General features: G+C 42.5%; 1 pseudogene; it reads left to right on the top strand.

Moving 5' to 3' along the window:
• The first annotated feature begins 5,344 nt into the window (after positions 1-5,344).
• LOC116552568 lies at positions 5,345-7,292 on the top strand (annotated as a pseudogene).
• Positions 7,293-11,831: the final 4,539 nt, after the last annotated feature.

An 11,831-nucleotide genomic window follows, 5' to 3' on the forward strand; every position in this document is an offset into this window, starting at 1 on the left:
AAGCTAAAGGGTCAACTCAGATGTGGGTACAGGGATTCTGTTCTCTGTTAGTGCAAATTAGTGCTTTGGGTTACATGTGGGATTATGGATAAATAATGTAATGTTATTTGGGGCAGCATGTTCATAGATGACCTTGGAAAATTAGCATTGAGTTTGTAATGGCATTTTTACCCCCCGAAGAGTTTCTTTTATGTTTTGACTCTTGTAATAGCACTTTGTGCTGCTCACAGAGGGGAAAAAAAGAGACAAAACAGAGTATAAAATGGCCCACCCATGCAGAGAAAACTGCTGGTAGCATTTTGATGTATATCTTTCTAGATTTTTATATTTATATTTTTATTTTTTATTTATTGATTTATTTTTTAAAAGCATACAGCACTTGGTACTCCCAGGCAGTCTCCCATTCAAGTACTAACCAGGCTCGACCCTGCTTAGCTTCCAAAATTAAACAAGATTGGTGCATTCAGGGTAGTATGGCTATGGACTTCTTTGATGTTTTTTTCTGTGCATGTATATTTATTTTTACAGAACTGAAACCATATTATTTTGTCATTTGCTTTTCCACTTATATTGATTCAATCAGTAGATATTTAATGAGTGCCTGTGATGTGCCTAGCCCTCTTCTGGGCACAGAGAGTACATTGATGAAAACAAAGCCCTTGCCTACATGGAACTTACCTTCTAGGAAACATTCTGTAGTGAGCATCTCTTCATATTAATAGATTCTTTTATGAAGCAGCATTCTTTGGAGTTACATACTATTCCCTGGTATTGATAGATTTTAATTTAATCATATCTTATTGTTTCCAACAGGATGAGTTGCAACTTTTTGCTATTACAATGATTTGATGAACAATTTTGTAGCTAATATTCATGTACATCTTTATTAGAGATAAAGGCTGTAATGAAAGATTCATAAAATTAAATGTTCCCCCAGGTAGGAGGAATAAATGTGCTCTGTCTGGCTGTGACTGGCAGGCAATTAGTCGTAAAGACACTTGAGCCCAGAGGGCTCACTGACAGACTTGGCGAATTACACGGCTTAGGCTGGGGCAGGCAAACCACACGTGGGTGTTTGAGCTGACCCACGTGGACTGCCTGGCAGCACTTGCCCTCTGGATCAATTTAGGACATGTATGGGTTTCAGGATTCTTTAGAGGCCCAGATGCACTCACTGTGGCTTTAAAAATAAAGATGCGCTGCTCCATGATGACAAGTTGCTTGAAATTATATTTTAGCAATCCAAAGAAAAGAATTCTACAGAAGCATACAAAAATGAATTGGGCAAAACTTGCGTTTGTGCCTTCAGGGTTGGCATGGGCAGCAGGGTGTGCAGAAGGACCAGCTTTCAAGATGGGTTTTCTGTATATGAAACCCTTGTGAGCAGGATGGGAGACAAAGCGGCAAGGGGAGCAGATGACAGGAATGAAAGTTTGCTTTTATGTGGTGCCCTAACCTTGTAGATGGGGACTCACAGGGCTTTAGATGATTTGTGTGCTTCAATGATGTACTCTTAAGCTCACTGGAGAAAGTGTGTCCTTTTCTTTGCCAGACAGTTGGCTAATGTATGAGCCCAACACGCTGGAATCATTTTAAATAATTTCCTGTTGAATACTCCTCTCTTCACTGAATTCTGTCCAATGTCCCTGTCAGAGTCTCTTGAATTTGTTGTTCAAGCTCCAATATTCTCTCACTTGAATCACTGCAGGAGTTTTCTTGGGTCTCCGTGTTTCCACTCCCTTCTAATCCATTTTCCACACAGTGATGGCCTAAGCTATCTGTGCGACATGAACATTGCATCATGTTACCACTGGGTTAAAAACCTTGAACAGCTTCCTGTTGCCTACGGGGTGAAATCCAAGCTCATTCGAGACTGAAGAGGCATTCCAGTTGCCCTGGCCTACTGGACTGGTCCTGTCGCCTGCCACAGCCCTTACCTGTGTACCGGCTGTGAACTATTGCAGTTCTCTGGGAACGACTTATTTATTAAGGCTTTGTATCCTTGCACACAATCTTCCTTCTGCTTGGAGCGCTTTTCCTATCATTTTCTCTTGGCATGTTCCTAGTCATTTTAGCACCCCTTTCTTTGTGACCCCACAGCGCTGCATCCGTCTCTGTATTATCACTTATTGTGCCACTCATTGACACGTCTCCTGTCTATATCGTTTACTGGACTGTGGACTCCTTGAGGGTGAGGACTGAATCTATTAATTTTTTTATCTGCTATCCCATGAGGTGCCTCACATATTTGTTGTTGAATGAATGCTTACAGAATCATAAATATTGGAGGGGTATATACAATCTGGATTGCAAAAACATGTTCTTTAATGAAGGCCTAACCAGATAGAGTGTGTTCATAGTGCTTAGTTCTGATGCGTGTTTTCAGACATCTTTTTAAATATTTTTATTCTAAAGATGATTAATTTTGTTCCATTAAGACTGGTCCTTAGATAGGGTTGATTTACGCACAGGCATGCTCTCTCAGATATGATCTGATGTTGTAAACACACACACATACACACACACACACATTATTCAACAGGATGCAACAAGTAAGTGATGAATTCAAACGTGGGGTTCTCTCACTCCAAACTGTGCTCTTGACTCCTATAATCTCCTGCCTGGGAGTGCTGGTATTTTGGGTCCAAGAGAAGGAGTTGTCAATGGAGGGAAATGGCAATGTGAAAACGTGGAAAAAAGAAAAAAAACCAACAAACCCCAAAATGAAAACAAACAACTTCAAGACTATCCAGGTGTTTATATAGGTATTTAAAAAAAAGCAATTGCTTTCTCTTTCAAAGTCTCAGTTTCCATATTTGTCAAATGTAAATAATAATGTCCTCACTTATAAAGCGGCTGGAGGGATTAAATGAGATAATGTATTTTATATAGTAAATGCTTCACAAAAAGTAGCGATCATATTTACTTTTCCAGAATTGTTGCTTTTTCTTCTTCCTATGCTCAGGAATCTGGGAGTGGGCTCTAATAGAATCAAATCTTTGCAGAGGAAATCTCAAGGCTGTCTGTAGTTGATGAGTAGACAGCCTTTAAATACTCCTTCAGGAGTTTCTGAAGACCTTCTTGTACCTCCTGCTCTACCACCCTGTTGTTTACTCCCTAAAATCCCATAGCTAGGTTTCTCCTACTGACACCTGTTCACAGATAACAATAGCCCTGCCAGAATTAACAAGTTAAAACATTTACTTTATATCTCCATGGAGTGAGTTTTGAGCTTCTTTCCCCCAAATAGGATTTTGGGCAGGAGACCTGAGGCCAGGTTTGGGGAAGAAATATCTGGTGAGGAAAGGAGGTAGTGGAATGAGGAGTCCCATAGGAAACATTATTGGCTATGTCACCCAGGAATGGCCGTCTACCTCCCTCTTCCTGCCATCTTGGTCAGGATCATCTCTCTGAATTTCTTTCTTTCTTTCCTTTTAAAAAATATTTTGGCTCAATCCGTCAGTATAATTCTACTGACCAACTCACCTCCCTGATAGGTGTGTGATGAGAAGGTATGCTGGGGGAAGGATGAGGAAGAAAGGCCTTTCTAAGCCCAAATGTACATTCTGGAAAAATTAGAGTTGTGCTTACTGGTAGACCTGGGTCAGGACACAGTCCAAGGAGCAGAAATGATGGACAAGATGACTTCATAGCATGGGAGACATGATTGGGAATGTCCCTTCCCCAGCTACGTTTTAAAAGAAAATTGTGGTAAAATATACATAACATAAAATATACTATATAAACCATTTTTAAGTTGAGTGGCATAAAATACATTCACATCATTGTACAACCAACACCCATCTCTGGGAATTTTTTTCACCTTCCCAAACTGAAACCCCGTAGGCAATAAACTACCCATCCCCTTCCACCCTACCCCTAATCCCTGACAACCACCGTGCTGCTTTCTGTCTCTAAGAATTGGACTATCCTAGGTACCTCGTATAAGTGGAATTATGCAGCATGTATCCCTTTCTGTGACTGGCATATTTCACTGAGTGCTATGTCTTCCAGGCTCACCCATGCTGTAGCTTTCAGCTGCTTTTGGAAACTGTTTTGGAAGCAACACACTGAGCAGGCCGCCCACTGGCCAGCAGGCCTCAGGCCCCAGGCCTGGGTTCAGGAAGGGGTGCCTGGGTGGCCATTTCTCTTTCAGGGAGTCTAGTAATGGCATTGTTTGTGTTCCCCAGACAGCCAGGAAAAAATCTGCTGACCATTCTCTTAGCCCATTTCCTTGCCTTCTTAGGGGCCATTAAAACACCAAGCAGCAGGTTCTTCCCACTGAAAACCTATGCAATCTTGGCAGTGGGGCTGGGCACTGTTGGTAGCCAGAATGAATTTGCTCCTGCTTAGGAACAAGGCCACAATTTACCATGTTTGCTCCCAATTCATAATTTGAAATAGCCCTCTCCTGCTTCCAGTGGCTCTTGGCCCATCATACAACATGTGGCTTCTGCTGGGGCTGCAGGAGGGCTGCCCCTTTCTGTCCTGTCATGCTGACAGCCACGTGGGATGTTGGCAGAGCCAGCCAGTGACTGCCAGTCTCCTGGAGGGTTGCCTTATCCACTGCTTGGAAGTCTTGTCATGTTTGATGTGGCAGGGTCCAGTTTCTAGAGGAAATGTTCCTCTGGGATTTGAATGAAATCTGGGCTGTCCTATCCTATGTCCAGAAAAATCTGAGCAAGTAGCAATTGTAATTAATACTTCATGAATAATACCCACTGGGGGTGAATTCCTGACTGCCCAGAGCTCTGAATGGGTGAAACACATGGTATTGGTTCGGTGTTAGCCATACTTGCTAATGAATTCACTTTACTTACCTTGGCCTTGGGGTTAGTCAAGGATAGCTCAGAAATAAAGTAGTGCCATAGCACTGCCTCTTACAGCTGATTGTCTTTCTTCTTGTTTCATTTAACATAATATACTTGAGATTCATCCATGTTGTTGCATGAATCAGTAGTTCGTTCATTCATTAATTTTTTTTTTTTTTTTTGAGGGAGAGTCTTGTTTTGTTGCCTAGGCTGGAATGCAGTTGCGCAGTCTTGGCTCACTACAACCTCTGCCTCCTGGGTCCAAGCGATTCTCCTGCCTCAGCCTCCTGAGTAGTTGGAACTTCCCGAGTAGCTGGGACTACAGCTACTCATGCCAAGCTACTTTTTGTATTTTTAGTAGAAACAGGATTTCACTGTGTTGGCCAGGCTGGTCTCAAACTCCTGACCTCAAGTGATCCACCCCACTTAGCCTCCCAAAGTGCTGGGATTAAAATGTGAGTCACTACACCTGGTCTGTAGTTTATTCTTTTTTTATTGCTGAGTAGTTGTCCAATGCATGAATATGCCACAATTTATGTATTCATTTTCTTATTGACAGACATTGAGTTGTTTTTAATTTGGGCTATTATGAATGAATATTCTTTCACAAATCTTTCTGTGGACATGTTCCTCTTGTCTACGAAGTAGTTCTCCAAACTTGTACCACTCTGTCTTCTTATCAGAGTTCCTGTTGCTGTCCATCTTTATCAACATTTTGTGTAGTATTTTTGAAAATCTTAGGTATTCTAGTGGGGGCTAAAATGGTATTTTACATGTGTGAATTTGCCTCTGTCTGATGACTGATGCTGTGGGGCACCTTTTATGTGTGTATTGGCCATTCATATCTCTTATGAAATGTCTGTTCATCTTTCACCAACTTTTTATTAAATTCTACATAATTTTATTGTTGATTTGCAGGATATTTTAAAACATATTCTGAATAAAAGGCCTTCATTACATATATGTGCTGCAAATATTATTTCTTGGTTTGTGACTTAATTCATTTTCTTAATGGCATACTTTAACAAGTAGAAATTCTCAGTTTTGTTGAAGTCCAACATATCAATTTTTTCTTATATGGCTTTTTGCATCCTGTCCAAAAAGCTTTGCCTATGCCAAGGTCAGAAAGATATTCTCTTATTTATTTATTTATTTTTCTAGAAGACTAATAGTTCTGGGTTTTATATTTAAGCCTATGACCCATTAAAAAATCACTGTTAGACGTTCTCTGCCAAGAGTCACCGCGGTTTCCTGCTTCAACAGTGCTTGGACGGAGCCGGTGCTGGTCCCCCACCCCGGCCGGCTACCAGCCCTCCATCACCTCCACACCGCACCCTAGGACCACCCCAAGGACCCTGCCACCGCTCCAGCGCTGTGCAGCCACCACCACTACCTCTCCTTAGCTGCCACCATGACGACCGCATCCCCCTCGCAGGTGCGCCAGAACTACCACCAGGACTCAGAGGCCGCCATCAACCGCCAGGTCAACCTGGAGCTCTATGCCTCATGTGTCTACCTGTCTATGTCTTACTACTTTGACTGCGATGGTGTAGCTTTGAAGAACTTTGCCAAATACTTTCTTCACCAATCTCATGAGGAGAGGGAACATGCTGAGAAACTGAGGAAGCTGCAGAACCAACGAGGTGGCTTCCTTCAGGACATCAAGAAACCAGACTATGATGACGGGAGAGTGGGCTGAATGCAATGGAGTATGCATTACATTTGGAAAAAAATGTGAATCAGTCACTGGCGAAGCTGCACAAACTGGCCACTGACAAAAATGACCCCCATTTGTGTGACTTCATTGAGACACATTACCTGAATGAGCAGGTGAAATCTATCAAAGAATTGGGTGACCACATGACCAACTTACGAAAGATGGGAGCACCCCAATCTGGTTTGGCAGAATATCTCTTTGACACCCTGGGAGACAGTGATAATGAAAGCTAAGCCTTAGGCTAATTTCCCCATAGCCATGGGGTGACTTCCTTGGTCACCAAGGCGGTGCACGCATGTTGGGGTTTCCTTTACCTTTTGTATAAGTTGTACCAAAACATCCACTTAAGTTCTTTGTCCTTCAGATAAAGAAATTTGCTACCCCCACCAAAAAAAAAAATCACTGTTAGAGTATGAAGTGAGAAAAAATTTAGTGAAAAATAGAACTCGAGACCATAAATCTTCCAGAAGAAAACATCCTACTCTCCAATTTGCTGTGATAAATTAAGGGAAAATCTTGCAGCACACCTGAGATGGAGTAGCTAAGGGAACAGCTTCCTTCCCTTCCTTCAAGGGTAGACAGTGGCAGCAACAGGTGATGGTGAAGGGTAGTTATGTCCAGTGAAGTAATGACTTAATGTGCATTACAGTATTTACGGTAGATGTGGCAGAAATGCTGAGCACCTGTGAGAGAAAACTGAAGGAACTCCTAGAAAAAGCTAGAGGACATTTTTTGGGACCTAATATATATATTTAGAGACAAGGTTTCTCTCTGTAATCTAGGCTGGAGTGCAATGGTATGATCATAGCTAACCGTAACCTCAAACTCCTGGGCTCAAGTGATCCTCCTACCTCAGTCTCCCCAGTAGTTTAGATTATAGTCATGTGCTGCCATGCCCTAATTTTTTGTTTGTAGAGACAGGGTCTTGCTATGTTGCCAGGCAAGTTTTGAACTTCAGGCTCAAGTGATCCTCCCCTCTTGGCCTCCCAAAGCACTGGGATTATAGGCGTGAGCCCCTATGCCTGACCAGGGACCAGAGTTTTCCAATAAAACCAGCAGGGGTGCATGCTATTACAATTCTGGTATTTACAGGAAAAAGCTGACTTTATTTTTGTTTTTATTTTTGATACTGAAACAATTATAGACTAACAGAAGAGTTGCAAAGATAGTACAGGGAGTTCCTGTAGACTTCTCATCCAGCTTCCCCTAATGTTATGGAAATTTATTTGGGGGAAGAGTCAAGAAGCATGGTGAGTGAGTGGGAAAGTAAGAGAGGGAAGGAAGAGAAGCCGATACTGGGTGAATTAATGAGCAGGTTTCTGCTATGGGTAAATAGGACTCGGTCCCTCTAGGGACCTCTAAGAAACTGTACAGAGTGCATCTCAGAGCTGTCCTATGGAGAGGTGAGCAAGTTATCCAGCAACTTCTAACCCTCATTAGTTAAGGGTCACTCCTGGGGTACCTTCCTGACAGGTGCATGGAGAACCACCTCCTGACCAGAATGTTCCTTTAGGCAGCAAGACTTAGGCAAGAAACTATTGGTGTGTCTGTAGGGGGACAGTCTGAAGAGGGCTCAGATGATAATGGCAATGTTTGGGGGTAGGGGATGAGGGAAGCATTAACAAGGTCTGCTAGGCTTTTCAATGGACCCGAACTTTGCTTAAGAGTTTACTGGTTGCGTGTGGCCACTACAGAGATAGACCTTTCCAGACAAAAAAAGTAGAATGTACAAAGATTAAAAGGGAGTATGATAAATTCAGTGACATGATGAAGCTGTTTTGGGTGTGTGTGGGAAGAGGACTAACAGGCTAGAGAGAGGTCAGGGAAGAGGCATGGGATAGAATACAAGAGTCTTCTATTCCACATTTCCAATTTTGAACTTTATCCTGACGGCCAAAGGGAATTTTTGAAGGGTTTTAAATGGGGAGTAATATCAATTTGCACTTTTAGGAGGATTATTCTGGATGCTATATGAAAAACAGATGAGAGGATGGTAAGATCAGAATCATGAAAACCAGCCAGGAGTTTGTCTCAGTAATCCAGGTGAGAGATGATGGTGGTGAACTCAGATAGTGCTCACCTGGATGGAAGAAATGTTCAGGGGGGTTGTAATTAACAGGACTTAAATGGGAATGGGGAGGTGGGACGTGAGGGAAGGTGGAATATAAATGGAGGAGGTGATGAGGGAGAGAGGAAAATAAAGAATATGACTTCCATGCTCCTGACCCTGCTATCTATTATTCCCACAAGTAGTGATAGAGGCAGGAGGAGGAGTTACTCTAGGCAGGTAGGGACATCAGAGAGAGGCAACTTGACCTTGGAGGAAGAGGCAGAGAGGCCATTTGGCTTCAGGGGAGAGTGACCTTCCCTTCCCATCCTGTTCCAGCCCCCCTCTCTGCTGAGAGCTGCTTTCATCACCAATAAAATTCTCCACATTCACCATCCTTCAATTTGTCTGTAAGATCTCATTCTTCTTGGGTACTGGACAAGAATTTGGGACCCACCAAGTGTGGGTACCCAAGAAGGCTGTCACACTGGCTCGTTGCTCTTGCTGGCAGAAGGGAACCACTCCCCTCGACAAGGCAAAGGGCCCACTGAGCTGATAGCACACTGCTCTTCATGGATGGTTGAGCTAAGAAAACATTGTAACATACCTTCTGGGGCCTTGGGATCACAGGCACGCCTACCTGGATGCTGCTGTGGGGCTTGCACAGAGTTTGTTTCTGCTGGCACTAAAGTGGCTGGCAGGTTCCTGTACTCACTCACTTGCATGTTCCCTCCTGTGAGGAGCTGAGTGTGATGTGTGGAGTAAGCAGAGCACCCCTGTTCTGCAAGGGGTCAAGGAAAAATCTTGCATCAGTAGGATGATAAATGTGGGAGTTTGGGGCCTCGTAAATGTGAAGTGTCAGTAGGAAATCCCAGGGATAGTTATTTAATAAACAATAGGATATAAATGTCTTTGCTGTCTTTGGTGGATGTAGTCTGCAGATTTAGATTTAGGGGTGGATAGCTTAAAGACTACCATGGTCTTAGGACAGAAACCATAAGATTAGGAGAGATGGCCCTGGGAGATTATATAGCATGAGATTTATGGGAAGTAGAGGAAAAAACCTGTAGAAACATGAATCCTACCAGGGCTGCCATTCGAAGTGTGCCTTGCTTTTTCATCTGGCCATGAACAAACCTCGTGTCTCCTAATTTTCAGAAAATGGCACACAGAAAGGCGGGTAGGAAGCTGCATGCGTGTGCCTGAGGCCAGGTTTTCCTGATTAAAGCTCTCCTTGGGCTTGTGGTGTTGCCCCTGTGGCTTTCCTTGGCATGGCCTTTTATTTTGAGAGAACCTTTTCGGAGGGGCTGATCTTTTCTTCTCATTTCTTCTCTGCTTCAGCCTTATGCTATAATATTTATGTTGGCCACTTGCCTTTCTTTTTACCAGTTGGGACTAGTTGTATTCTCATAGCTATTTTCCCTCTCTCTGTTTTAGACAAATAAAAAATGGAAATGCCAGGTTTAAAACAGAGGGTTTGCCAAAGATGTGTCTTTCTTTTGCTGACAACAGAAAGCAAGTGCACGTGTGGCAGACCAGCCCATTCCTAAATCTAAATGCACACTGGTGGTCCTGGCTGTGGGGGAGTGAGGGTGATTCCCCGCTTCATGAGGGTAATAATACCAATTTGGCACTTTTCCTTGGTAAGTGAAAATCATTTTCCAATATGAACTGCAAATTATAAATTATTAATAGCTCCCCAAGGTATTCCACTGGACTAATCCCGTCTTGCCCTCTGCAAATTGGTTTTGGTCCTTCACATTTAGGAGAAACTCTTGCTATCATTGAGACTAATTTTTATTTGTACTCACACGTGGATCTCCTCTCTAGCACATCCAAAGCAGCCCCTTTAATTTGGGGTGAGGAAGAGGATCTATTTGTTGAAAATCCCTTTCTTTCCCCTGCCATGTCTGTTTTGTACTTCAAAGTCAAGCAGAATAATTCTAATGCTTATTTTAAAAGACAGGCTTTCAAATGCTTAAATTCATATATTTAAACTCTCCTAAGGTGGTAGCCTCCTCTTTTTTCTCTTCTCTCTTAAGTTTTCCTACTCTCCTCTCCTACAGGATGTACACAAGCCTTATACAGTTTAGTCACTGTTTTTTGGGAGTTAAACCAAATCTGATTCTTTTCAGTTTAGGTTCTACAACCAAGAGGGAATTCAACAAATTAAAGTGACTACAGTTGTGAAGATACTTAAAACTGTAACCATTTGGAGTCCCACATTTCTGTGAATATAGCCTGAAGTCTACTTTTTTGGCAACAACTTCACCCTCTTGCCTTATATTCTGTTGAATATAAAATTAAAGTTTACATTATTTTCATGAGAATTGCTGCCTTCCTTATCCTGCAGTTGTGTGGAAGACCTTATATTTCCAGTTAAATGGCATCTTGGGAAACCATTGTTCCAGTTTGTTTTTCTCTTTTTGGCTCTTGATTCTGTTATCAAACTATTAGCTATTAACCTCAAGAGCTTGTCATATGCATACCTGAGCACTGTTTCCTCTTCATGTTTAATAAAAGCTGTTTAGAAAAAATGTCAAGGAAGGAAAACTGGACCAATTGCCAGATGCCTATGTCTATATTAACATTATTCTATTAGTCAGTTCCCTTTGGTTAATATATAACTTAGCTAAAGTTTAGTTACATTATACTGCAGTAACAAACAACTGCCACATCTGAGTGGCTTCCAACAAGAGTTTATTTCTTATTCACAGTTTGTGCTGACTGTGATTCAGCTGTCACTCTGCTCCATTTGCCTTCATTACAGGGCCAGCAAGGAGAGGTCCTAATCTGGGATATGCTTCCCTCATGTCAAAGGGAGAAAAAGAGGTATTGCTAATGGTATGGACAGGAGGCAAAGAAATACTGGGTAGAAGAGGGTGGTTCCCCAGCAAAGGCCCCACCCTCAAGCCTGGAAACCCGTGGCCCTAAATGGGAACAGGCATTCCTGTTTTTGTGCCCAAATGTTTGGCCCACCACGACTCCCTATTCTGTACCCAATAACCAAGGCTCTGTAAGCAGATGAGCAGATGAACAGAAGAGTGAAGAGCAGCAGAACGGCGCAGCAGCGGAGGAGAGAAGAGAAAAGGAGCATCTGAACCTTGAGAGGAGTTCGACTGAGAATGCATTTATTGAGTACTTCATGTGGCAGGCAGTGATGTGAGTTCTGTACTATCCTACTGGGCAGAATAATTAGCTCTCCCAACCTCAGTAGATAAACCTTAGAATCTCAATGGCTTCACACAGTAAAAGT

This window comes from Sapajus apella, unplaced genomic scaffold (genome assembly GCF_009761245.1).
Source record: "Sapajus apella isolate SASKATOON/1434 unplaced genomic scaffold, GSC_monkey_1.0 scaffold1, whole genome shotgun sequence".
NCBI lineage: Eukaryota > Metazoa > Chordata > Mammalia > Primates > Cebidae > Sapajus > Sapajus apella.